Genomic DNA, 25,288 nt, shown 5'->3' with positions numbered 1-25,288 from the left:
AAAGCAATGTGCCTTATCCTTTCTAAGCAGTGGATGGGGAGTAGGGTTGGTAGGAGGAGAGGGAAAAGGAAGAGGAGAGGGAGTGGAAACTAGGATTGGTATGTAAAATGAAAAAAAAGATAGTTTTTTGTTTTTTTAATAAAATAAAAATAGAAAAAATATATTTGAAAAAAAGAGATGAATGCTGAATCACTTAGAAGGGTGCTGGAGAAAAGACCAGTGAGTCAGTGTGAGAGCGCATCAGGACCGACGTCTCACTGAGTCACGGTTAGACAAGACAAGCAGTTTCACTTGTTTTTAACAAATGATTACTAAGAACTGCTGGGTTGGTGTGATGGCTCAGTCTGTCAAATGCTTATTATCTTGCCAGCAAGAGAACCTGAGTTCTAGCCCCACACGTGAAAGTTTTGAACACAGTGGTGCCTACTTGTACCCCAGTATTGAGCAAGTGAAAGGTGGCAGGTCCCTGGGGCTCCCTGGCCAGCCAAAATACATAGACTGGAGAACTCCAGGCCAGTGAGAGACCCTGTCTCCATAAACAAGATAGACAGAGATTACTAAAGGGGATCTGGCCTCTCCACACAGTTGTGGGCACACCATGCACACATGTACACACACATACACACAGGAATGTCACAAATGAAGCAGGAATCTGAAGGCCCACCTTCATATGGTCTGAGAAACACAGTATTCTGTGGACAGTGGCAACCTCAGCGGTGGGTGTACAGAATGACTAGAAGGCTCCCCCTCCATCTAGCAAACTTCTCATTCTTGCAGCAAATGTCTCAGTGCATACAGGCTACTCGGGCCCAAGCACACAGCTCATCAAATCAGCAGTGTACCCTGCAAAACTTCAAAAGTGAATCTGGAAAGCAATCCTCATCAATGGAGCATCGCCTGAGATGGTTTGGGGTGCACTGCTAAGCACTTTGCAGATTCAGGAAAATCTTACAGATCAGAGCAGAACACTCCAATGCTGACACTTCAGAGATATTTCTTCTAACATCACACAGGCTAAACCAAAGCAAAACCCATCTTGGGGCTCAGAGAAAGACCACACATTTTGACTTTTATGTATTTTTAAAATAATATACACAGAAAGACATACAAAAAACACACATACATCACATCATATTATATGCACACATACATGTGCATGCACACATGCTCACTTTTTCTGCAGTTGTAACCTACAGAGTTGGTTTTCTTTAAGTAATTTTAATTTCGTTTTGGGTTTGGATTAGAATCTTTATTTTGTTTTAGTTTTTTAAAGTTTATTCATTTGAGTTAAAATGTGTGGATAATTTGCCTACAGGTCTGCAGGTTCACCATGTGCGTGCTTGGTACCAAGAAAGGTCAGAAAAGAAAATTAGATCTTCTGGGATTGGAGTTTGGATAGTTAGGAGCTATTGTGTGGATGCTGGGACCTAAGGCTCAGTGCTCTGCAGAAACAGCAAATGCGTTTAGCTGCTGAGTCATTTCACCAGCCCCTTGGTTTTCATTTTGTTTTGTAGTTTGCGGCAGGGTCTTACTACATCACCCTGACTGGCTGAGAATTCACTTCATAGACCAGGCTGGCCTTGTACTCACAAGACTCTGCCTGCCTCAGCCTACTGAATGCTGGGATTAAAGGTGAGTACCAGATTGAGCCCTCGTTACTTAATTTTATACATACTACTTTCACTTAAACTCGGAGAGTATCAAAAATGGACATCAAAGAAGCTGTCAATTTTTGGTAAATCCCTGGGAGTTTGGACATTTTAAACACAGACAATCAGCATACACACAAAGTTAGGCTGGGGAGATTACTCCATCAATAAAGTGTATCATACAAGCATGCAGCCCTGATTTCAGATCCCTCGAATCCACTGAGAGCCAGGCATGACAGTGTACACATAAAATCCCAGATCTGGGAAGTCAGCAAAAACAGATCCCCAAGTTTGCTAACCAGGCAGACTGGCAAATAGCTGAGCACTGGGATCAGTGATAAATACTATCTCAAATAGTGAGTGAAGAAGATCCCTAGTATTATATCAACCTCCTGATTCTACATATATATGAACAAATAAACACACACACACACACACACACATACACTAAGTGCACAACGTAACAATAGATAAAATTTACAAATCACAAGATATCTCTTTGGTCAAGTTTTTCCTAAACACTGTGAGGATGGTTTCTGTCTGTGATGTTTGGTGAGTGCTGTCTTTTGTACTAGGGGTTTTCACATCCTATAAATGGACTGAGTCAGCTGGAAATATTTAGAACTGAGCCTGCCATCCAGATGTTCAAGGATGGTGCTGCCAGACAAGCAGAGCCGTCGACTCAATGTGGCAACAGCCGTGGCTTCCTCACAGGCGAAGGCCAAGTTTATATTTGGTTCTAGACAGAAGCAAATGTGTTTATGCTGGTGGTTACACTTTAAAATTAATTTTCCCCTCTAATTTTTCCAACTCGAGTTTCACATTTAAGAATTTATTCATCCCCTGATCTCCATAAATCAGGTCTCTGAAGCAATAAACAAAGTTCAGATGATGAAGCACTGCTGCTTTAATTAAAACCCCCTTTCCCGGTGCATGGCAAGTTCACCCTCATGGAACCAGCGCTTTTCTAAATGAACTTTCCCAATTTAGGAAAGGACCCTTCTGGGGCACAAGAGGATGACTGACTCCTTGTAATGTCTTAATATTTTTCAGGGAGTCAAGGTATCATTGAGGGACGACTATATAGCAAACATTTTATTGATTTCCTTTCCCCCATCAACCCCCTCCTGTGCCATAAGCCATTTAAAATATCAACAACAATATGTTATTATTGTCAATGCTTTGAAACGATGAGAGCCATCAAATACAACGCAAAGGTAGGGTCATCTTTTTTATCTTGTGCACTATGAAGAGTCTATCAAACTGCAGCCCCACTGCCACCCCTGATTCAACATAGCATTATAGAGTAACACCTGACAGGCTGTACCAATCTCATGACCATCTCCCAGCAGTGATATTGTGTAAATGGGTTTCGAGGGGCTGGAGAGCTGGCTCAGTAGCTAAGAGCACTCGCTTTGCAGAGGATCTGAGTTGGTTCCCAGCACCCACACTGGATAGCTGTAAGTGTCATATCCATCTCTCCCGGGCTTCTCAGACACGGCACTCATGTTCACAGATCCAAACAGGCATATGCATAGGCATAGCCATACTAGGTCATGCTTTTATGTTGTTTCCAAAAAGGGTTGTAGCAAATACTTGTCCAACACCATCTTCAAAATTGGTTACAAGATGGGAATGGGGTTCTGAGTAAGAAAGCACTAGTAAGTACTACAGAGGTAATTGGTGTGTGCATGTGTGTGTGCTCACATGTGGGAGGAGTGCCCTGCATGGATGCAGTCATGTCTATGGAGACCAAAGCCCAACTTCAAAGTGGCCTTCCGCAGTTGCTCTCCGCCTTGTTTTTGAACACAAAGGTCTCTTCCCCTTCTTAACACTGCTCCCATTCAGCAGGCTTGCTCACCAAGAAACCCCGGGGATCCACCTGCCTCCCCCTCCCTCACACCAGGATCATGAACACTCCCTGAGGACTGAACTCAAGCGCTCACAGCCGGCCTCTCAGTCCCAAGAGGCAATTGAGACAGGAACTGGGAGGTGGGTGAATCAGCACACAAATTAACTGTAGTGTCTCATTAACCAGAAAACATGCGTACAAGCAGATCCTGAATGTAATGGCTGCATCTGGCCCCATAAAAGAAGTGACCTCCTTTCTCTGGGGTTGACAGGAAGAACTGATAATGAAAATAAACCCAAAAGTGTCTGTCCCTTCCTCTGCTTAAAATGTCAGCTTCAAGTACAAGGTCATAGGGGAATAAAAACATTTTTTCTTGAATTTGTTGGGAAACCAGCATTTCCTAAACTAATTTCTATGAATATTAATTCCAGGAGTTGTTGAATGTTTGCAAAAAAAATGCAATAAAATACAATTGAGAAGTACTTTGCACTGCAGGTGCCTCTTAGGGTGTCAGCCAAACTTCACCATCAGCAGGGGAGACTGTGGACCCCAGCATGGGAAAAGGAGAACATAAACCACAATTTCAATTGCTGTGGCTTCTTGTTCCCAGCAATAAGCAGTAAGTTTCCATTTCTTTGCGGTTTGTTGCCCCCAGCCATTTATTTTGCACTTCTCTAAAACATAATTTCTTCGCATGCAGGTGGTTGCTCTGTACCTGTTAATATCCTAAGGGGCAGAGGGGTCGGACTGTCCACTCTTATCCCAGCCAATAAACAGTTAGAGAATCAGAGCCCCAACCCCTGCTGTAGAAGGTGCACAGAGACACCTTGAGTCTAACAGACAAAGGGAGCAAAGATGAAAGACTGGGCAGGACACCCTAAACCCCAAGGAACACTCAAACCCTTTGGAGTCCAAGGTCTCTTCCACTGGGGTAGGGCTTCTGTACCATAGGGGTCTGTAATTCTTGCCAATAAACTTCACCAGGTTTGACTGATTTTTACCATGCCATTTAACTCTGTAACTGACAGAAGAAAAGAATCCACCTGCTAGCTGGTATGAAATACTTAGTGCCAATTTCAGATCCCGTGAATTTTGCATAAGGTATAGTGACTTATTCACCAGGAACCATGTTTTCTTCTTGGGGTGGATGATCAGAACCATGGGGAAGTATTCTCAGTCCAAATCCCCTGAACATTCACAGGATGAGCTGGATTGCACACTGTGTAACAAACTGGTCCTTGTATAAGCAGGTCAGGAAAGACCAAAAATAGCCAGAAAGATGTGCATGTGCTGTGTTGGTAACATGACCTCGTGATTTTGGTTTTATGTAAAACATTACTATTGATGTGTGGTGTAGCATGTGTCTAGTGTGTGTGGGGGGGTACAGTATGTGTTTGTGTGTGTGTGTGTGTGTGTGTGTGTGTGTGTGTGTGTGTGTGTGTGCAAGCACAGGAACAGAGCCAAAAACATCAATGTCAGGTGTCTTCCTCAGTTTCTTTCCATGTTGTTGTTCTTATGGAGTCTCTCAATAAACCTGGCACTCACTAAGTAAGCTAGGCTGATTGTTGATCGGTGAGCTTCAGGGTTCCTCCTGGTTCTGACTCCCCAAATCTGGGACTACAAATGCACATCTGATGCCTTGTTTCTGTTCTTGGGTTCTGTGGGTCAAGCTCAGGTCCCATGTTTGCATGGCAAGCACTTTACTGACTGAGCCATCTCTCCAGCCCAGGTTTTCACAAAGTGCTTGGAGAGGGGAAAGGCTTCTTTTCCAAACTCAAGGCCTCTACCTTTGCAAGCACGTGCCCAACTCTTGCTCCCTCGTCCCTGTGTTTTCATTCTTCTTCCCATGATCCTCAGAAGGGGGAAGCTGTCAGCCTGGAGACACTGACAGTATAAACCCTTCTGGAACAAAACAGGAGCGAAACCTCACAGGAAGCCATTGATCTCACCTGGAGAAGTGTAATGTTCAGTGGAAGGAGACCAGAGTAATTGATGTTTAACCCCAACAGACACTGAAACTGCTTCAAGTCCTTTTCCAGTGTGATGAGAAGTTTCCTATAGTGTCTATGCTTTCCAACCTGAATATCATATTTTAAGATCAAGGGAGAGAGAGCATGCCTTTTGGGGAAAAAAATTACAAATTTCTCCAAGCTAAAAGCAATGTTGTTATTGCCCTGCCTAAAAATCTAATTTGATCAGAGAGCCCCACAGCCTGCAGTTTGTCTGTGACCTTAACAAAATGATAGCAAAATGGGAATAGTGTGACCTCAGAGAAAGGAAGATCCTGTTCTCACTGCAACACTGACACTGAATCACTGTGTCTCCTGGAGGCCGCAGGAGCTCTTGGCACTTTGATTTCCTCAGCTGTGGGAACAGAAGGTGTGAGCTACAATGGAAGAATATACATTTGCTTGTTTTCTTAACCAGCTTACCTGCAATCCAATTTCTGGCTGAACTTATAGCCTTTTCAGAAGACCTAGGGATGAGCATGTATGGTGTTGTGGAGCAACCTCTTGGAGTTAAAGCATTCCCTCCTGAAGGGAGGAGGCCTCAACTTATTAAAACAATGAGTAGTCTACAAAGATTCCAAGTTTCAGTACTTCCTTACAAGTCTCGCAAGACCCCAAGGTTAGAAAAGCAGCAACAATTGCTTAGAGGAGGAGACTATCTCAACCCACCAGTCCACCTACCTACAAGTTATGCAGGGAGGCCCTGGAATGCACGCTAGGGTGGTAGGCTATCAGTGATGTAGTTACCACTGAGTCACCCATGCTCCTGTAAACTACCCATCTCCTTACTCCGGTACGAAATACCAAAAAACTCTGCTTCAGCAAGTGGACTTTGCTGGAGGTGGCACTTTGGTCTGTCATGGGTACGTAGGCATTTGCTGACACCTCCCTAGGGACAGCCAAACGCTACAACAGTCCAAGCTTGTAAAGAATATGAGAGAAGTCAGTCCTCACTTGGCTACACACCAAATAATTTTTGCTTGTTTATAAATCAATATACACAACCTATTCTTACGACTATAATTGCAGAATTATTTTTACTGCATATAATTGTTATTGCAGACTTCTTTGCTCCAGTGAATAGAGACATAAAGTTGTTTCCCAGAAATTAAATTAAATGCTTAGATAGTTCTTTACAATTAAATAAAGGTAAAAAATTAAAACTGTTGAATTGGATGTGTGTATGGTACCTGTATAATGTCTGGTATAGAATTAGGAGAAAAGTGTGTTCATATGCCTTTAATTTGTTTTTATTTTAATGTAATTGTCTCAAAACAGTTGAAAAACAGCACCAAGTACCCCATGTACCCTTTGTAAGGTTTTCTCCTGTTTTAACAAGGTACATTATCAAAATCAGCACATTGGTACTGTGCAATATTACTCTAGGTGTGTTTCTTGTTCAATTTGTAAATAATGAATGACAGGGAAGGAATGGGAGACACTGGATAATGTGCAGTCTGGGAGAGCTGAGATTTGATTGTGGGCAGGGAGACCTATCAAAGAGCAAAAGCTGTTCATCTTAGAAAGCAGAATGACTCCCAGGGCTTTATCTGTGGTGCCAACAAGGAGCTGGGAACGGAGGCTGCACCAGGCGCTCCTGACAGTCTGATGATCTCCAGACAAAGACCTCTTCTGCTTCTACTGAAAAGCAGGAAAGATATGGCCATGCAATCAAAAGAATATCTCCATATCAAAAATGTGAGAAAAGTTTAGAGTAAATGATAGGTAAATTTGATGTTGAAAAGGAGCATGGCATCCCCATTCATTTAGAATAAATAGTGCAAATTTAAAGTAATCTCCTTGTTTATGAAATACAGACAGGAAACCCCAGCAAACAGCCTTATGGAGATTATGTGTTAAAATAAAAAATTATGGCTCACTCACTCAGAGCTGCTAAACAAAGGAAAATGAGCAAAGAGGTACTAAGAGGTCATGGGTTAAATATGACCAAATATTAATACAGAAGTCTTTTCCCTTTGCTGTGACACAGCGCCTGACAAGAGCACCTAATGGAAGAAACGGTTCTTTTCTGGCTCATGGTTTGCAAGGGGATGATGGCGGAAGGCTTGGCAGCAGGAGCATGTGGCAGCTGCACACATGGCATCCACAGCCAAGAAGCAAAGACATGGACTCTGATGCTCAGCTCTCCTTCTCCTTTATAGTCAGTCCTGGACCCCTGTCCGTAGGATGGTGACACCCACATTCTGGGTGGGTCTTCCCACCTTGGTTAGAAATACCCTCACATATATCTCCTAGGTAAATTGCATGAGGTTGAGAATCAAGATTAACCACCACACTTAACTACAAAACCCAATGAATCATATAGGGGCTTCTTCTACATTGTGCAAAAGTCTGTATGTTTTGAATTAACTTGCATTTGTGCTCAGCATAAAATTATACATACCTATCATTTCTTTTCAACTGTGTCTCCTTGAGTTGTAGGGCCAACTTCAATTGCATGTGAGAAGAGAAGGCATGCTGTCTATAATATCATAATGTCCACTAAGCATGGATGAATGGGGAGAGGGAGCCAGGTGTGATCTCCCATAAATCTCCTGGAGGCATGCGATCCTAATATGAGACAGGAAATTACAAGGTGGTCCCCTTTCAATTAATGATGAACTAGACAGATTTATTCCCCAGAACTCACAAGGGTCGCCTTGGTTAATAAAAACACATTTAAAGCAAAATAAAAGGATTAGTTGTGGGGAGCTGGGATTTGAGTGTGAGCAGGGAGAGCTATCAAAGAACAAAAGCTTCCATCTTAGAAAAACAAGATGGCCCTGTGAGTATTATCTATGAAGCTGGTAGGGCCGGGATTGGGGAATAGACAGGTGTCCCCCGGCACACCACAGATATACACAAACACACAGACATACCAACACACACACACACACACACACACACACACACACACACCACTCAGAGTGTCATCTCTATTTCTGTGTGTTGCCAGAAGTATCCTGGAGCTCCTGAGACTGAAGGGTCCCATGTGGAATACACATCCTACCTTGGTTCTGAAGGAGAGACAAGTATCACCTCCACTATCTCTGGTTTTTCTTATGACAAAGAAAACCTCCACAGACTGCCTCTGAGTGACTTTATGCCATTGTACTTCTAAGCCAAATAACTCTTGTGCTTTTATTAACTGTTCTACTGAGTCCTATTTATCAGAGAGACAGGTGTATTACCTGATAATACAATAAGCTCTGGTGGATGTATGAGTTGTTTGATTCTTTTATGCCCACAATCAGTTCCAGGAGCATCATAAAACAAAAGGCTTATTTCTCTCCCCAACTCCCTTCACTTTTTATTCCCCTGGTAGCAAAGCTATGCAATATATACCTTCAGAAATAACTGTTGCCATTTAATAAGAAGCATAAAATATACTCTCATCTAACAAGGGACATCACGGATTAAAAACAAAGTTATGCTTTAAGGTTAGTGTCATGATAAAAGATGAATACAAGCATATGGGTGAATCAAATTTAGCAGGAGGCATGTCCCTGGGATGTGACTGAAGAACAGACTTCATTTCAATGTCATAAAGCAGATATTACACACCATTTTTCTGAAATGCAGTTGCAGGCACCCTCTGTCACCTTCTCCTCAGCTTTGCAACGACCCCAGCTATCCAACACTAAAAACAAAAGCACCTTATCAGTTGAATACAGAGGCAAAAAAAACCAAAAGTGGGATCCATCCTTTTCCTGTCTTGTGGCCTACAGAGGCCTGGGTAGCCTCCAGTAACCCCACACACAAATGCTGACCTCCTCATCCCTCTCCTGGCCATTCTGAAATACTTGTCTATTTCCTTTTACCCCCACATGACCCAGGCCTGTGACTGTTCTCTACCAAATCTCTAACCCTCACAGCCTCAGATTTTCAATATGTGCTATTAAAAATTAAAAGTAATTTCAGTAGAACCTATAAAATAAATATCAATCATATTTAAATCTCAGGGCTAAATGCTATAAATCAAAATGTCTACATCCTTAGGTTACTTGCTTTGGATACATGTGCGACCTGTAAACCTGAGAACTTATTACACATTCAAACTGGAAGCCACACATAAAAGAATACAGAGTGTGTGATCCCATTTGTGTGAAATGCTAGAGCATGCAAATTAATCTACAATGACAGCAAACATTCACAATTCCCTAGGGCAGGAGGCCAGATGTGGCCATGAAAGGACAAGGGACCCTGTGTAGTCACAAAAATATTCTGTATCTTGATTGCGGTGTGCTTTACTACACATTTGTAAAAACACATCAAAATATTCACTAGCAATGATGCACTTTGGGGTCTGGGGAATGACTTTTTAAAGCACTTTCCACGTAAAGACCAGGGTTCAGATCCCCAGTTCCCATGGAAGGTAGATGTGTTGTCCTCCTGCAATCCTAGTATCTGGGAGGCAGAGATTAGGGACTCTAACCTGGGTTCTGTAAAAATCCTGTCTCTAAATGAGCAAACAAACAAACAAATAAACAACAAGTGTTCTCATGCTTCTGAGGTAATGAAGGCATGGGAGGTGGTCGAAGTCTCTGGGAAACAGGAGTTCTGATATTCTTACTGTCTAGTTCCTCACCCCACACCTTCTCTTATACCTGAGTCACTGTCTCAGCATAAAGATGGTGTAGGAGGATCTTCTGTCTATGTGTTACTTTCATCGGTTAAATAAAGAGACTACCTTGGCCATTTGATAGGGCAGAAAATTAGGTGGGTGGAGTAGGCAGAACAGGATGTTGGGAGAAAGAAGGCAGGCAGAGAGAGCCACCATGGAGTCAGAAGCCAGTTCAGACATGCTGAATCTCTCCCGGTAAGTCACAGTCATGTGGTGGCATACATATTATTAGAAATGGGTTAATCAAGATGTGAGAGTTAGCCAATAAGAGGCTAGAACTAATGGCCCAGTCAGTGTTTAAATGAATACAGTTTCCATGTAACTATTTTGGATAAAGCTAGCCGGGATCTGGGCAGTGGGAAGTGGCCTGCTGCTCCTTTTACAATATGAAGAGCCTTCATGACCATTCATTTGCTCCCTTGCTCAAACATTTCTATAACATTTTCTGTATTTCTGGGAAATACATAATTACTCAGCATTTTTCTACTCACCATTCTTTCTTTTTAATTATTTCTTTTGTTTTTGAGATTATAATATAACTAGTCCCCCTTTTCCTCACTCCAAACCCTCCCATATATACACACCCCTCCTTTCTCTCTTTCAAGTTTATGGCCTCTTTTTTCATTAATCATTGGTGTGTGTGTGTGTGTGTGTGTGTGTGTGTGTGTGTGAGAGAGAGAGAGAGAGAGAGAGAGAGAGAGAGAGAAAGAGAGAGAGAGAACTCCTAAATGTACATATATGTTCCTTATTACAAGAAGTCAACTTGTATGATTGTGGAGAATATAAAATCTCATGTGTAACAATGGATAAATTAAGAAGATCCATTATGTCATTTAGTCTTAGTCCAAAAATGTAAGAACTAAAGCAAATGGTCATGGGAATCCCAATGTATAAACAGATGAGCTGAGCATCCCTAACTCAAGCCTGAAGGCAGAAAAAAGGTGTGTATGTGTGTGTGTGTGTATGTGTGTGTGTGTGTGTGTGTGTGTGTGTGTGTGTTTCTACTGCCTCTGCTCATTGCTTTGTTCATGCCGCCACTGGGTTGGCTGAGGGTAGCTCTCACAGAACCCAGCAATCTCTAGAGAATCCACTGATTTTATGTCACCCCAGAAACAGTGTGTCCCCTTACATCCCTATGACAGCCAAGCTGAAGCATAAGACTCTCCATCACATACAAAATATTGGTGGGCTCTCATTCTACTTGATAAGGATATGTTATGTCCTCCAAGCTAGACCATGTGCCTGTCCGAGTTTCATTTCTATTGATGTGCCAAGACACCCTGACAAAAGACAACTTAAGGGAGAAAGTGATTTATTTCAGCCCACAGTTCCAGATTCCAGTCTGTAATTGTGGAGAATTCAAGGCAGGAACCTCCAATAGCTAGTCACATCACATCCATAGTCAAGAACAGGGAGAAATTAATGCAGAGATGATCACTTGATTGCTTGTGCTCAGTTCAGTGTCTCTGCTCAAACAGTTCAGGACCCACTTTAAGCCCCTTGAGGCACTTGAGAGGCAAGGCCCTATTCCTGAGAGCCTTCAATCACAAGGCCTCACCCACAGACTACCCTAAAGGCCTTAATGGCCATTTCCTGCCTCTCAAGATGCAGGGAGCCAAGTTCTGCCCTGCAGGGAAACAAACAAACAAAAAAACAAAACAAAACAAAAAAAACCCCAGGATCAGGCCACAAAAATCCCACCAATTTCTGAGCTTGCCCCAAGATTAGGCCACAAAATCCTACGAATCCCAGGCTACCCTGGAGAACTCTATGCCTCACCCTAAAGAATCCTATATACATAGAAACCCTGTCTCAAGAAACCGAAAGAGAAAAAGAAAAACCCTATACAAAGTCTGACTCTTGCTCCATTCTTTGCTGCTTCTCTTCCAAACAGTGTGTCTTTCCCAATAAAACTCTTGTATGAGGTTTGCTGTGCAGTGTAACTTTGTAATGTTCCTTGGCTCCCAACTTCCAGGATTCCTTTCCTCTGAGAACTGTAACCCTTACATTCCCTGTGTAGGGAATGGTGCTTCCCACAGTGGGCTAGACGTCAACTAACTACAGTCTCCCCAGACAGACCCTCACTGAAACTTTCCCCAGAGGGTTCCAGGTTGTGTCAAGCTGACAATTACAGCTATCCATCACAATGGCCTTGTCTCATGTGAGAGCATGACCAGGAGGAAAGTTTGGAAAGCAAAGAAGGTTGGAATGAGTGGAGGAGAACAAAGAGCTGGGGTGGAGAACAGGTAAATGTGAACATAGTATATTGCATACATGTATGAAATGTATGATCAAAAATTTAATTAATTTAGACTAACTCATTGCCAATATGACTTAGTGGGTAAAGGTGCTTGAAGCCAAGGCTGGCAGCCTGATTTCAATCCCTGGAACCCACATGGTAGGAGGAGAGAGCCAACTTTCACATGTGTTCTCTGACTTACACACATAAACACATACAAACATACCTGCACACACACATTAACTGTAATTTTTAAATGCATTTTAAACACTAAGAAAAAAGTAATGTCACATTTCAATTTTTCTTGTGATTGCACATGCATATATTCACATATGCACATGTATGCACATACATGTGGCTAGATTAAAGCTATCTCCCCCCCCAAAAAAAAACAGTTAAAATGTAGCATTAGATAAAGTCTGAACAAGAAATTCATTCCTTGGCTTTGTTGTAAAGAGAAATTGCCTTCAGAAGTTATGTATGTTGGGTAACACTGAATATGCCACAATCCCATGATACTACTTTAGGAGTTCCAGATGTTGAATTTCTGAGGAGTCAACCATGGCAACAATAACATCTACCATGAGCACAAAGGTGGTGAGTCTCAGTAAGAACAACGAGTCTAGATAGAATTCGCTGAGGTAGGAATATCTCCTCTGAGGGTGGGCAGCACCACCACAGGAGGCAGAAAAAGCATCCAACAAATGGGCTGAGAGATGCACACTGGCAGAGTGCTTAGTGGGCAAGCATGAAGATCTAAGTTAGGAACCCCAGCACCCATATAAAAAGTCAGGCACAGCAGTGTACACCTGCAACCTCAGAACTGAGGGTGTAGAGATGAATAGAGCCTTGGGGTTCACTGACCAGCCAGTCTAGCCAAGTCACTGAGCAGTAAGCCCCTTATTTAGTGGGAGACTCTGTCTCAAAAGCTAAAGTGGAGAGTAACTGAGGAAGACACTCAACATTGATGTCTGTAATCTCTCTCGTAAGTTCACTTTCTTTCTGCCTCTGTCTCTGTTTCTCTGTCTCTCTCTGTATCTTGTCTCTTTTTATCACACACATTAATGCACACACACATGCCACACATTAAAAAAGGGAAAGAAAAGAGATGCCTCACTTTCTTATGGCTATGCCTTCCCAACCATGGTGGACTGTCCCCTAAAACTGAGATTCAGAATAAACCCTCACTTCCTTAAGCTACTTTTGAGGGTCTTTTGTCACAGAAACAAAAAAAAAGTCACTAGAAGAAAGATACAGTTCCCTCACCCCAGAAGAAAAAAATAGAGTCCTAAAAGCTTGTAGATTTGACTTACACAGTAAGAGTTTTTAAAGAACAAAAATTAAATCAATCTGTTCTTTAAGAAGAAAGTCACCTTTATGAACAAATACAGTATGAAACATTGGCAGAGGTCAAGACACAGGAGAATTGAGGTTATACTTGCAGAGTTTCCCAGCAACTCAAAAGTGAGTAAGGCCACAAATGATGCTTCAGCCCTCTGAGGGTAAAGAAAGGTTTTGCCCTTCTGTGCACAGTGCTTTTCAAAACAGCTCTGTCTCCCTGAGCCTATAATTTCTGGATCTGTAATCTTGCAACCTTGTTGGTATCATAAGGGGGTGAAAAGTGATTTCAAAGAAATTTCTCCTGCGAGAAAATTTGCATGCTAAGGAAGTTAACACTTTCCAGCTTTTCTCCGCAAAAACTCCTGGCATTATCTAGTTATCAATCTTGGTTGCACGCTAACCACTCCTCCCTTTCTGTACCATTCAATCTCCACCCATTGTTTAAGGTCAAGATCAGAAAATCCAAGCAGTGAGTGCTTGCTTAAAACCCACAGTCACACTGGGGCCCAAGTGCTATCACACTCAAGTAACACTAGATCGTTAAGCATACACCAGTGTATTTGAATTAAATTATTTTATATACTAACGTCTGAGAGGGCTTAAGATAGATTATGGTTTCTCTGAAGCTCTGTAAATGCTAGGGATGTAACTAAATTGGTGGAGTCCTTACCTAGCAAGCACATAGCCCTAGTTTCCATTCCAAACACAAAGTATGGTGATCCATGCCTGCAATACTAGTACAAGAGGAGTAGAGGCAGAAGGATCAGAAGTTCAAGTCATCCTCAACTACATAATGAGCTCAAGGCCAATCTTGAACGTGAGATTACCTCTCAAAAAAATACAAAATACGATGTGAGTTATACCTGAATCCATGAGAAATGCATAAGAGAAAGATATTATGAATATACACTCCTTTACTGACCATATTGTGGAATTTCTAATAGAATATCTCCAAAATGGCAAATTAATAAAGAGGATTTGGGGGTGCAGCTGAACCTTACATAATGGAGTCATTGAGGAGCTCTCTCCTCAGACACCCTGGGTTTATATCTGGGCTCCCATCTTCCTAACTCTGTTGTCTGCTTTCTGCCTCAGTTCCTTTAAGATCTACAAAGTGAGGGCAATCTCTGTGTCTGCCTTAGTTCCTCTATTCCAAAATCTACAAAGTGAGGGTAATCGCTGTGTCTGCCTCGGTTCCTTTAAGATCTACAAAGTCAAGGTCATCTCTGTGTCTGCCTCAGTTTCTCTAAGATCTACAAAGTCAGGGTAATCTCCATGCCTGCCTTGGTTCTTCTATTCCTCTAAAATCTACAAAGTGAGGGTAATCCAGGTGTCTGTCTTGGTTCCTCTAAAATCAGCAAAGTGAGGGTAATCTCTGTGTCTGTCTTGATTCCTCTAAGATCTACAAGGTGAAGATAATTGCTGTCTGCTTGACATACTGTCGTGAAGAGTAAACAGGCTGCAGGGTGAAGGGGCTTTGTCAGCTTCTACCTATAATGGGACCATCCAGAGATGCTATTGTAGTGATTTGATTTGGAAGACTCATCATCTTTCCAGAAAAAGTGAAAACTCAGGTTCATTTGTTCTTCTATAGGCAGACAAATTGACAAATTAAATAAATGGATTCTTTTTAAAAAGAGAGAGACTATACATATATATCATACATATGGTGAAAACAGTAATTAAAAAAAACTAGTGCATTTTGAAGTCAATAAGAAAGGAGAAAGAAGGAATTTCTTAAGATGTAGACTTGGTTCTCTAGAAAGATGCCTAGACATAAGATTTCTAAGTGGAGAAGAAACCGATACAGAAACGCACATGATAGGCACTTTTCTTATATCTCTGAAAAATGCCTGAGAGGGAACACTTTGAGAGGAAAAGGTTCATTCCCATTTACAGCTTGGCTTCTCAGTCTTGGCAGGAAAGCCCTGAGGTAGGAAGGAGAGAATGGCTAGTCACACAGAATTCACAGTCCAAAGCAGAGAGAAGATAGGCCTGGTCTATATAAAAACCTCAATGAATGACCCTAATAACTTACCTCCTCTTCTACCAAGGCTTTGCTTCCTAAAGTTTCCATAGCTGTCCTACACAATGCTACCAACTGGGGACCAAGTACTCAAACATGCAAGCCTGTGGGGAACATTTCACACCCAACCACAACAGCACCAGTGGTCGTCATCTTCCTATGACTAGCATGAAGCGTCCTGGCTAAGAGAGATGGTGAAGAAAGGGTCTGCCTCCAGACCACATTCCATTATTAATGAAAGTCAGGGAAAGAACTCAAAACAGAAATCTGAAGCAGAAGTCAGGAAAAAATACTGCTTGTTGACTCATTCGCTGGTTTATTTACAGGTTCATGCTTAAGTAGTTTTCATACAAAATCCAAAATGGTATAAAAATGATAGGATAAAAGGGTAGGTTGATTATTAAATCTATTTTAATCTAAAAAACTATCAATCTCAAAATATTTTACACTGGGATGGATTTTGGCTTATTAATACAAATTTAAAGTCAATTTTGTTATACTGTAAATATGTTTCTACTCTTACTAGGGGTATTGTGCTTTTGTAGCTCATTTTAAAAATGTAATCTATAATTAAGAAATACAGACTAATAATCATCTATAATAGTCAAACATTTTAATAGTCAAACTTACAGTCTATATTAGGTATGTTTTCAGTCATATACAGATATATTTAGAGAGATGGTCTTCAAACTCTTCAAAGACCTATGGAATATGGCATGTAATATGTTTAAAAACCTAAGGTTTTTCATTATAATGAGACATGTCTGCATCTGACAGCACCAATTTACTTCAAATGAAGATAATAGGCATCAAGGAACCTCTGTATGAAGTTTGCTTTCTTTATGGCAAAAGCTAGCCAATTGAGAAACCTGTTTTTGCCTCAATTGCTGACAGTATACTGTCCAAACTGGACCAGCAGAATACAAAAAAGTGACTGCCACACTTTGCCAGAACAAGGTCTGACAGTCTATCAAAATTCCGCACTTCTCAAAAAATGTCTGTCAGATATACTAGGCTTGTAGGACAAAGTTGGATGCTACAAAGTTACAGAAGAACTTTGGGTGACTGTTCAGGCAGCCAGATGTCCCTGTAATTAGGCAATATTTTACCTTTCTGGGGTCTTAGTTAAAGACTAAATAATTAAACTTATAGTTTTCCTTAGTTGTGATAAAAAGTAAATTAGGTATAAGACCCACAAAAATAAGAGATAATAAAATATTCTCTCTAAATTTTCTAAATACAAAAGGACTAGATATTGTAACTGTAATTCTTAATTGATAACTGTTTTGTTGTGTATAATTTACTATGTTAAAATTAAAACCTTCCTTTTATTTTGACAAAAAGTAGGAAATGCTGTGGAATAATACTTGTATACACTGTGAAAATGTATTATTCTCATTGTTAATAAAAAGCTGATTGGCCAATTGCTAGGCAAGATTTTGGGGGCAGAGAGAATGCTGAGAAGGAGAAGGGTGGAGTCTGAGGAATCTTGAGCAAATGCAGAGAGAAACAAGATGAAAGTACTGTGTGGAAGGAAAGTACCACATGGCAGAGAGTAGATAAGAAATATGGGTTAATTTAAAATGTAAGAGTTAGCTAGTAACTATCAGCCAAACATTTATAAATAATACTAAGACTGTGAATGGTAATTTGGGATCAACAGATGGGACACAGAGAAACTCTGCCTATATACCTGCCCAGGAAAAGTAGCCTTGACTTTCCTAAATTAATTAACAATCAGGACAACATAGGAAATTTCTCAATTGAGATTTTCTTCTCAGGCAAATCTAGACTGTATAAGCTTAGCAATTATTTGCAACTAGGATAGTGTTCAAGTCACTAGGGTGATAGGAAATAAGATGAGAGGTTTGTGATCTCCTTCAAGTCAAATCTAAGTTCTCATCTGCTCTGACATACTATACCTGATGCATCAGAGATCATAAACAGCCCCTACCTTTCAGTGACATCAAATTATGCACTACAGCTTCCTCACCCTTCAGTGTGGTACTCTAAATAGCGAAGTGGTTATAATTACAATAATAATGGATAAACAAATGGCCACTTTTTTGAAGTTTCTGATTTTTTTTATTATTTTATTACTTAAAAAAATACCAATTCAAATTCCCACTTCCTCCTGTCACCCAACTCCCCTCCCACTCCCTCTACACATCCTCCCACTCCACCCCACCCCAATCCTAAGAGAGGGCAATGTACCCTGCCCTGTGGAAAGTTCAAGACCCTCCCTATGCATCTAGGTTGAGCAAAGTATACATCCAAAGAGAAAGGGATCCCAAGAAGCCAGTACATGCAGTAAAGACAAATCCTAGTGTCACTATCAGTGGCCCCTCAGTCTGCCCCAGCTGTCAACCATCTTCAGAGGGGCTTATTTGTTCCAATGCTAATTCACTCCAAGTCCAGTTGGAGTTGGTGAGCTACCATTAGCTCAGGCAAACTGTCTCAGTGGATGACCTTCTCATGGTCTTGAATTCCTTGCTCATACTCTCACTCCTTCCACTCTTCAACTGGATCTTGGGAGCTAAGTTCAGTGCTCTGATGTGGGTCATTGCCTCTGTTTCCATATGTTGTTGGACAAAGGTTCTATCGTGATATTTAAGATAATCATCAATCTGACTACAGGGTGAGGCCAGTGCAGATACCCTCTCCTCTATTGCTTAGGGTCTTAGCTGGGTCATTCTTGTGGATTCCTGATAATTTTTCTAGAGCTAGGTTTCTTGCTAACCCAATAATGGCTCCCTCAATCATGATATCTCTTTTCTTGCTCTCATATCTGTCCTTCCTCCATCTCACCTATCCCATTCCCTCACGTTACCCTCAACCCCCTTCTCCCCTCCCTTTTACCTCCTGGCCCCATGCTCCCAAATTTTTGTCTGTTTCCAATTTTCAGGTGGCTCTATATATGTTTTTCTTTGGGTTCACGTTATTACTTAGCTTCTCTAGAATCATGAACTGTAGGCTAGATGTCCACAAATGGCCACTTTTATTAAGCACCAACACCTCCCAGGTATAGATACATCAATGATCAACAAGTGGTAGCCATTACCATTGACTTTACCACCACTTATTCTAAAAACAACCTTGCAAGGTATTATTATTCTACTCCATAAGCAAGAAAACAGACTCAAGGGTGTTTAAAAATTTTTAGTCTAAGGTGTACAGTATCACAATACTGAACCCCTATTTGTCTTTCCATTAGAGCATGCTATTCTCTAAGGACCTTAATGTAACCCCAAACGAACTCTACAAAGGTCATTCCCATGAGTCTTGTTCCAGTTTCACTTCTGTTATAAAATACCTAGCAAAAAAAAAAAAAGGCAGCTTAGAGAAGAGAGGATTTGTATGGTTTATAGTTCCAGGTTAGAGTCCACTGAGGGAGAAATCAAAAGGCAGGAACCCAAAGATTTATATCACAGACTAGAGTAGGAAAAAGAATTTGCCCATGCTGCCTGCTTGCTTGATGAGCTAGCTTCATTCATTCTTATACAGTTCCAGGAATCATGCTACTTCCCACATTGGACTGGGTCAATTAACAAGTCCTCTGCCAGAGCAGCAAACACCTGTAACTTCTGAGCCATCTCTTCAGCCCCACTAACACCCACTCGTTTTTCTTCTATCTTGTAAGGTCTGGTATTTGGGAAGAACTCCTCTTCGTTTCCATCTATGTCAACTGTACTTATTGTAAGCAGCGCAGCTCGGATGGAAATGGATCCCAACTGTTGGGAGCCAAGGAATACCACAAGGTCACCATAAGCCTAGCAGCTTACAGCCCTTCTCTAGGAAAGGTTTCCCCAATGAAACAACTCTGCTCCAGCAGGAGAGGGTTTCCCCAGTGAGAATGTCACAGTTCTGCTCTGCTCCAGCTTTGGTGAAGGATGTTACTTCTCTGCTATGTTCCATTCCCACCAAAGAAGGCCTCACCCAAACCTCATTCAAGAGATGTATTGGGAGTAAAGAATAGAGAAGGATGACTGCCTCTGCCGTGGTGGAAAAGGCAGCAGCAAACTGAACAGGTACAGGGCTTTTATCAGGCTTCTTAGTGGCAGAGTTTTTCCAGGGTGGAGATTTTCAGGGTGGGAATTGTTCAGATTCCAATCTCTAATCTTGGACAAGCTCAGGGATTGTGTGGTTTTGTGATCAGGGATTGGCTGATTTTTGTACTGAGTGGGTCAGGTTCAGACTGTGTTTCTTTGCTTCTGTTTTCAGGGACAAAGTGTGTTTCTTTCACCTACCCTATTTAACCTGTTGGTTCTGGTTTCAGGGTCAGGGTGTGTTTCATTCACTGACTCTGGTTTCAGGGCCAAAGTGTGTTTCTTTAGCTCCTGTAGCAGGATGAGGGTATGTTTATTTGGTTCTGTTTTCAGCAGCAAAGTGCGTTTCTTTCACCGATTCTGAGTTCAGGGACAGGGTATGTTTCTTTGGCTGCCCATTTTATATAACACTTATTATAAAACCAAAAAAAGCAAAACAAACAAAAGACAACACTTCTTCCTTGAAAATTTTCTGATCACCTAATCATCTCTAGCCACATTCTTTTGCTTCTTCTGAATCCTTATACTCTATCTCTGTTTATGCCATCTCCCCCCAGACATTGTTCTGATGAGAAGTCGAATCCAATCAAAGTCCCTTCTAGATCGCTATAAGGAGGCACAGCATGAGAAAAGCATTCCTAGAAGGAGTCTGGTTTGAGTGCTTAGGAGAAGTAACTGCTGATAGTCACATAGCCCCTAGCAGTCAAGTTCAACCTTGACTAGGTAGTAAGATATTCTAAGCCCAACTTTAGTGGCTAAAAAAGTTGTCTCATTCAGTAAAGTGTTTGTTATGCATTAGGGCCTTGGAGTCTCAAAAAACAATGACGAAATGCCAGTCGTTGTGACATGAATTTGTAAACCCAGTAAATAGGAAGGTGGAGACAGATGGATGCCTGGGGTTGTTAACCAGATCGCCTAGCACAATCAGTGACCATCATGCTCATTGAAATATCCTGTCTCAAAAGATTAGCAATAGACCTACCAAGGAAGACATATTTCGAGACAGGGTCTCATTAATTTGCCCAAGGTGATTTTGAAATCACTCTGTAGACCAGGCAGTTCTTAAATTTGTAATAATCCTGACTTGGGCTTTCAAGAAACAAGGACTATAGGCCTACATCAGCATACATACATACATACATACATACATACATACATACACACACACATGTACATATGCACATACACATAATACATGACACAGACACACCCCCCAAAAAAGGGTTTAAAAGATAGTTTAAAATATGGCTGAACAAAGGTTGACAATTTCATCAATAAATTCCAGGTTGACTTATTTGCTCAAATCAAAAACGTATGGCTCAGAAATCTCTGCTTCTCTTGAGAAGAATATCCTTTTGTTACACTGGAACCCAAACCTAAAGAGATCTGCAAAAGCTGGAATCTTCTCTCATTGTCAGCTGCTACATGCATATATTTCCTAATGAAGGAGACCATGAGTCTCTAGATTGTTACAGGAACACGTAATCCATAAAAAACAGCACTCATGTTCACACATGTGTTTTGTAAACTTTTTGTACCGCTCCACACACTATTTTCTAGGTAAGTCAAAAGAATAAAGAAGAGCTAGAAAGACGGCTTGTTGTGTAAGACAACTTGCTGTGTCGACATCAGGACCTGTGTTTGGGTCCCATTACCCACATGAAAACCCAGGCATAGCCACAGGCACATCTGTATGACCAGTTCTGTAGGGGGTAAAGGCAGGAGCACCTCTGGGGCTCATTGGCTGCCAGTGTTTTTGTAGCTAAGCAAGAAACCCTCTCAGAAAGGAGTAAGGCATGATGAATCATGCCACCTAATGTCCTTCTCTGCCTCTGTGTGCACAACTGCATCTACATATATCAATCACATATACATATGCCTCATACAAACACATGGAAAGGAAGGAACAAAGGAAGGAAGGGAGGAAGGGAGGAAAGGAAGGAAGGAAAGAAGAAAGGAAGGAAGGAAGGAAGGAAGGAAGGAAGGAAGGAAGGAAGGAAGGAAGGAAGGAAGGAAGGAAGGTCAAAAAATACCAAGCACAACTTCAGTGAAATTCACACAGGACTGAGACCTTCCACTAAAGAACACCTACAATGACATTGTGCTTTATTTTCCAAACTCAATCCAAGCAAGAATTTTGTACTACTGAGGTCATAACACATAGAAGGTGCCATCAGAGTTCTCAAATAACAGCTGTGCAGTACAAGAGAGGGTGGCTTAAAGAAGCCTTGGGCTCAAATAGCTATGAAAACCTCTGCAAATTAAGGTCACTTCGTTCTTGTAAAATAAGAGGAAATTCCGTGTGGGTATAGAAGAAAGGAAAGACTAGTTGGCTCTCAACATGCTTGACAGAGTAATCGCTCACATCAGAAATGAAACTGAGTGGATGTGGAAAAGGTTGACAACATGCCTATACCTCATCAGAGAACGGAAGCTGAAAGCTGGTGGTTAAATATAGCCTGCTCCTACTCAAGAAGCCGTTTCTCACTCGATAGATAAGATGGGAAGTAGCGGGAAGGCCCAAGCTAAGGCCAATAACCTCCCATTTGCTTCAAGGTGAGGGGACATGGTTTCAACACAACCCTTGGATTAAATCTCAGGGTTTTTTTATTTTTGGTTTTTGCCTTTTCCCATTTTTCATGTGTTTATGGTGTGTGCATGTGTCTGTGTGAAAGTTTTTGCATGAGTGAAGGTAGAGGCCCCAAAATAATGTTAGGGATTATTCTCCATTACTTGTCACCTTATTGATTGAAGCAGGTCACTTAAGCTTAAAGTTCACTAACACGGCTATTCATGCTCACACTGAAGATCCCTGTTACTTCCTTCTAAGCCTGAGATGATAGGCAAGCCACCATGCCCACTCAAAATTTATCTGGGCTCTGGGGATCAGAACTCCAGTCCTCGCATCTGCAGAGCAAGCAAGCCCTTAGCTGCCAAGCCCTCTCCCAAAGCCTAAAACAAAGTTTATTTTCTATAGAAACATCCGCGATAAGAAATGTTCATATGGAAACTTCCAGGAAGATGGCTTTGTATCTAATGCACCTCAACAATATAACCAACACTTTGCTAGATACAGGTATCGAGGATCAGAAGGCATGAAAACTGACCTCAAAGACTTTAATATCTATTGGGAACCTAGTTCATAATTTAATTATCATAAAATTCTTCGTGACAGCTCAGGCAGTGCGGGGTCAGAGAGGTGTCCCCAAGGGTTGTCACTCAGGATTTATGCCTGAGAAAGTAAGCGCAATCAGGACAGAACTTCCAAGGTCTATGGTTGTAAGGGTACAAGACTGGAAAGAGCATCTTAGTAACATCTTAGTAACATTGTAAGCATGTGGAATAATAAGCAGATGGCGTAAAAGAGGAGATGCAAAGGGACTGCAAGGGTTTGAGTTAGACCACAGGCTGAGCTTAATCCATATGCTCCTGCATGGTCCACTTTAGAAGACTTTATAAGGAGATACTCACTCTTTATGAAAAAAGGCTACATATATAATGCATATTATATAAAATTAGAAATTATATCACAATATGATTCAATACAGAAGACGACCCTGGATTAACACCTGAAGATGGGGCTGGGGAGGTGGCTCTGTCAACTAACCCAGGGACGTGAGTTTGGTCCCCAGAAGGCATATTAAAAATAATCAAAAGCTCTGTGTCCTCTCCAGCATGAGCTGTCACTTGTGTTTTTGATCTTAGCCATTTTGACAGGTGTAAGACGGAATTTCAGAGTCATTTTGATTTGCATTTGCTTGATGACTAAGGATGTTGAACATCCTTAGTGTATTTCAGTCATTTGAAATTCTCCTGCTGAGAAGTCTCTGATTAGACCTGTATCACATTTTTAATTGAATTATTTGGTTTGTTGATATCTAGTTGCTTGAGTTCTTTATGTATTCTGGAATCAGCCCTCTGTTGGATGCAGAGTTGGTAAAGATCTTTTCCCATTCTATAAACTGTCATTTTGTCCTATTGACAGTGTCCTTTGCCTTACAGAAACTTTTTAATTTTATGAGTCCCTTTTATTAATTGTCAATTTTAGTGCCTGTCCCATTGGTTTTCTGTCAAGGATACCATAAGAAAACACACAGAATCAACTAACCTGGGCTCAGAGGAGCTCCTACAGACTGAACCGACAACCAGGGATCCAGTATGGAACTGACCAAGGCACTCTGCATATATGGTATAGCTGTGTAGCTTGGTCCTCTTGTGGGACCCCTAACAGGGGGAACGGGGCTATCTCCAACTCTTTTACTGGTTTTTAGGATCCTAATCCTCATACTGGGTCATCTTGCCCAACCCAAATACATAAGAAAGTGCTTATTCTTACTGCAACTTGATATGCCATGTTTTGTTGATTCTCGTGTGAGACTTGCTCTTCTCTAAACAGAAATATAAGGGGAGAGGGTTTAAGGGTGGGTACAAAGGGGATGGGGGAGGGATTGGGAAGAGAGAAGGTAGGAGAACTGTGGCTGGGATGCAAAATAAATAAACAAACAAATACATAAGCAAATTAATTAATAATACTAATAAGCCAAGCAGGAATGGTGCCCATTTATAGTGCCCACTGTGGGAAGACAGCGACAGGTAGAGCCCTGGAGCTCGCTTACCAGTCAGTCTAGCCAAATCAGGGAGCTCTAAGTAAAATTAAGGGACTTGTCTCCAAAATAAAATCCCCAAGGAACAATATCCAAGGACGACCTTTGACCTATATACACACACAGAGTGGGAGGATATAAGTAAAGAACACCTGAAAGTGGTGGGTGAAGTTCTGGGATCATATTTTCATTTCAAGAAAAACCCTCAAAACTCAGAGGGAGGTGTGCTGGAGTGAGTTACCCAAGCTTTCAGTTAAGAAAGAAGGTTGGGGTGGAGGGGACATTATTACAACAGCTGTTTCTTTGATCCTCCAAAGCAGGAGTGCTCCAGCTTCCAGAAAGACCTGCACATTCTGTAATTTTCTGTATTTTTAAAACCATTTTACTTCACCGTGATGAAACTTAATGACAATGTAAGTTACCTATATACCTTTCCTTTACCTTTAGGGAAATAAATCAGAATATCTATGGGGAGGGCTGGAGAGAGGGCTCAGAGGTTAGGAGTGTACACTGCTTTGCAGAGGACCTCAGCTCAGTTCCCAGCACATCACACAGCTCATAGCCACCTGTGATTGCAGCTCTAGGGGATCTGGCACCCTCTTCTGGCCTCTTCCGGCACTGCACTCACATGGCGTATGCACACACTCAGGCACACACATACACATAATTTAAATATATATCAATAAATCTAAAAATAGCATATGTACAAGTGAATATACATGAATGAGATCATATTTCCAAGATTCTAGAACAACTAAACTGGAAATAAGATGATGGCTTCTACACCTGCACCCAGAATCACCTGGAATCACTGTACCAAATACATCAGTACCAAATGCAAGCTGCTGCTACAAATGTAAAAGCAATTCACATTCCTCAAGGACGACTGTCATTTTGA

This window comes from Myodes glareolus, chromosome 5 (assembly GCF_982192425.1).
Source record: "Myodes glareolus chromosome 5, mMyoGla1.1, whole genome shotgun sequence".
Lineage (NCBI taxonomy): Eukaryota > Metazoa > Chordata > Mammalia > Rodentia > Cricetidae > Myodes > Myodes glareolus.
The sequence above is the reverse complement of the archived record's forward strand: the minus strand, read 5'-3'. Positions refer to the sequence as shown.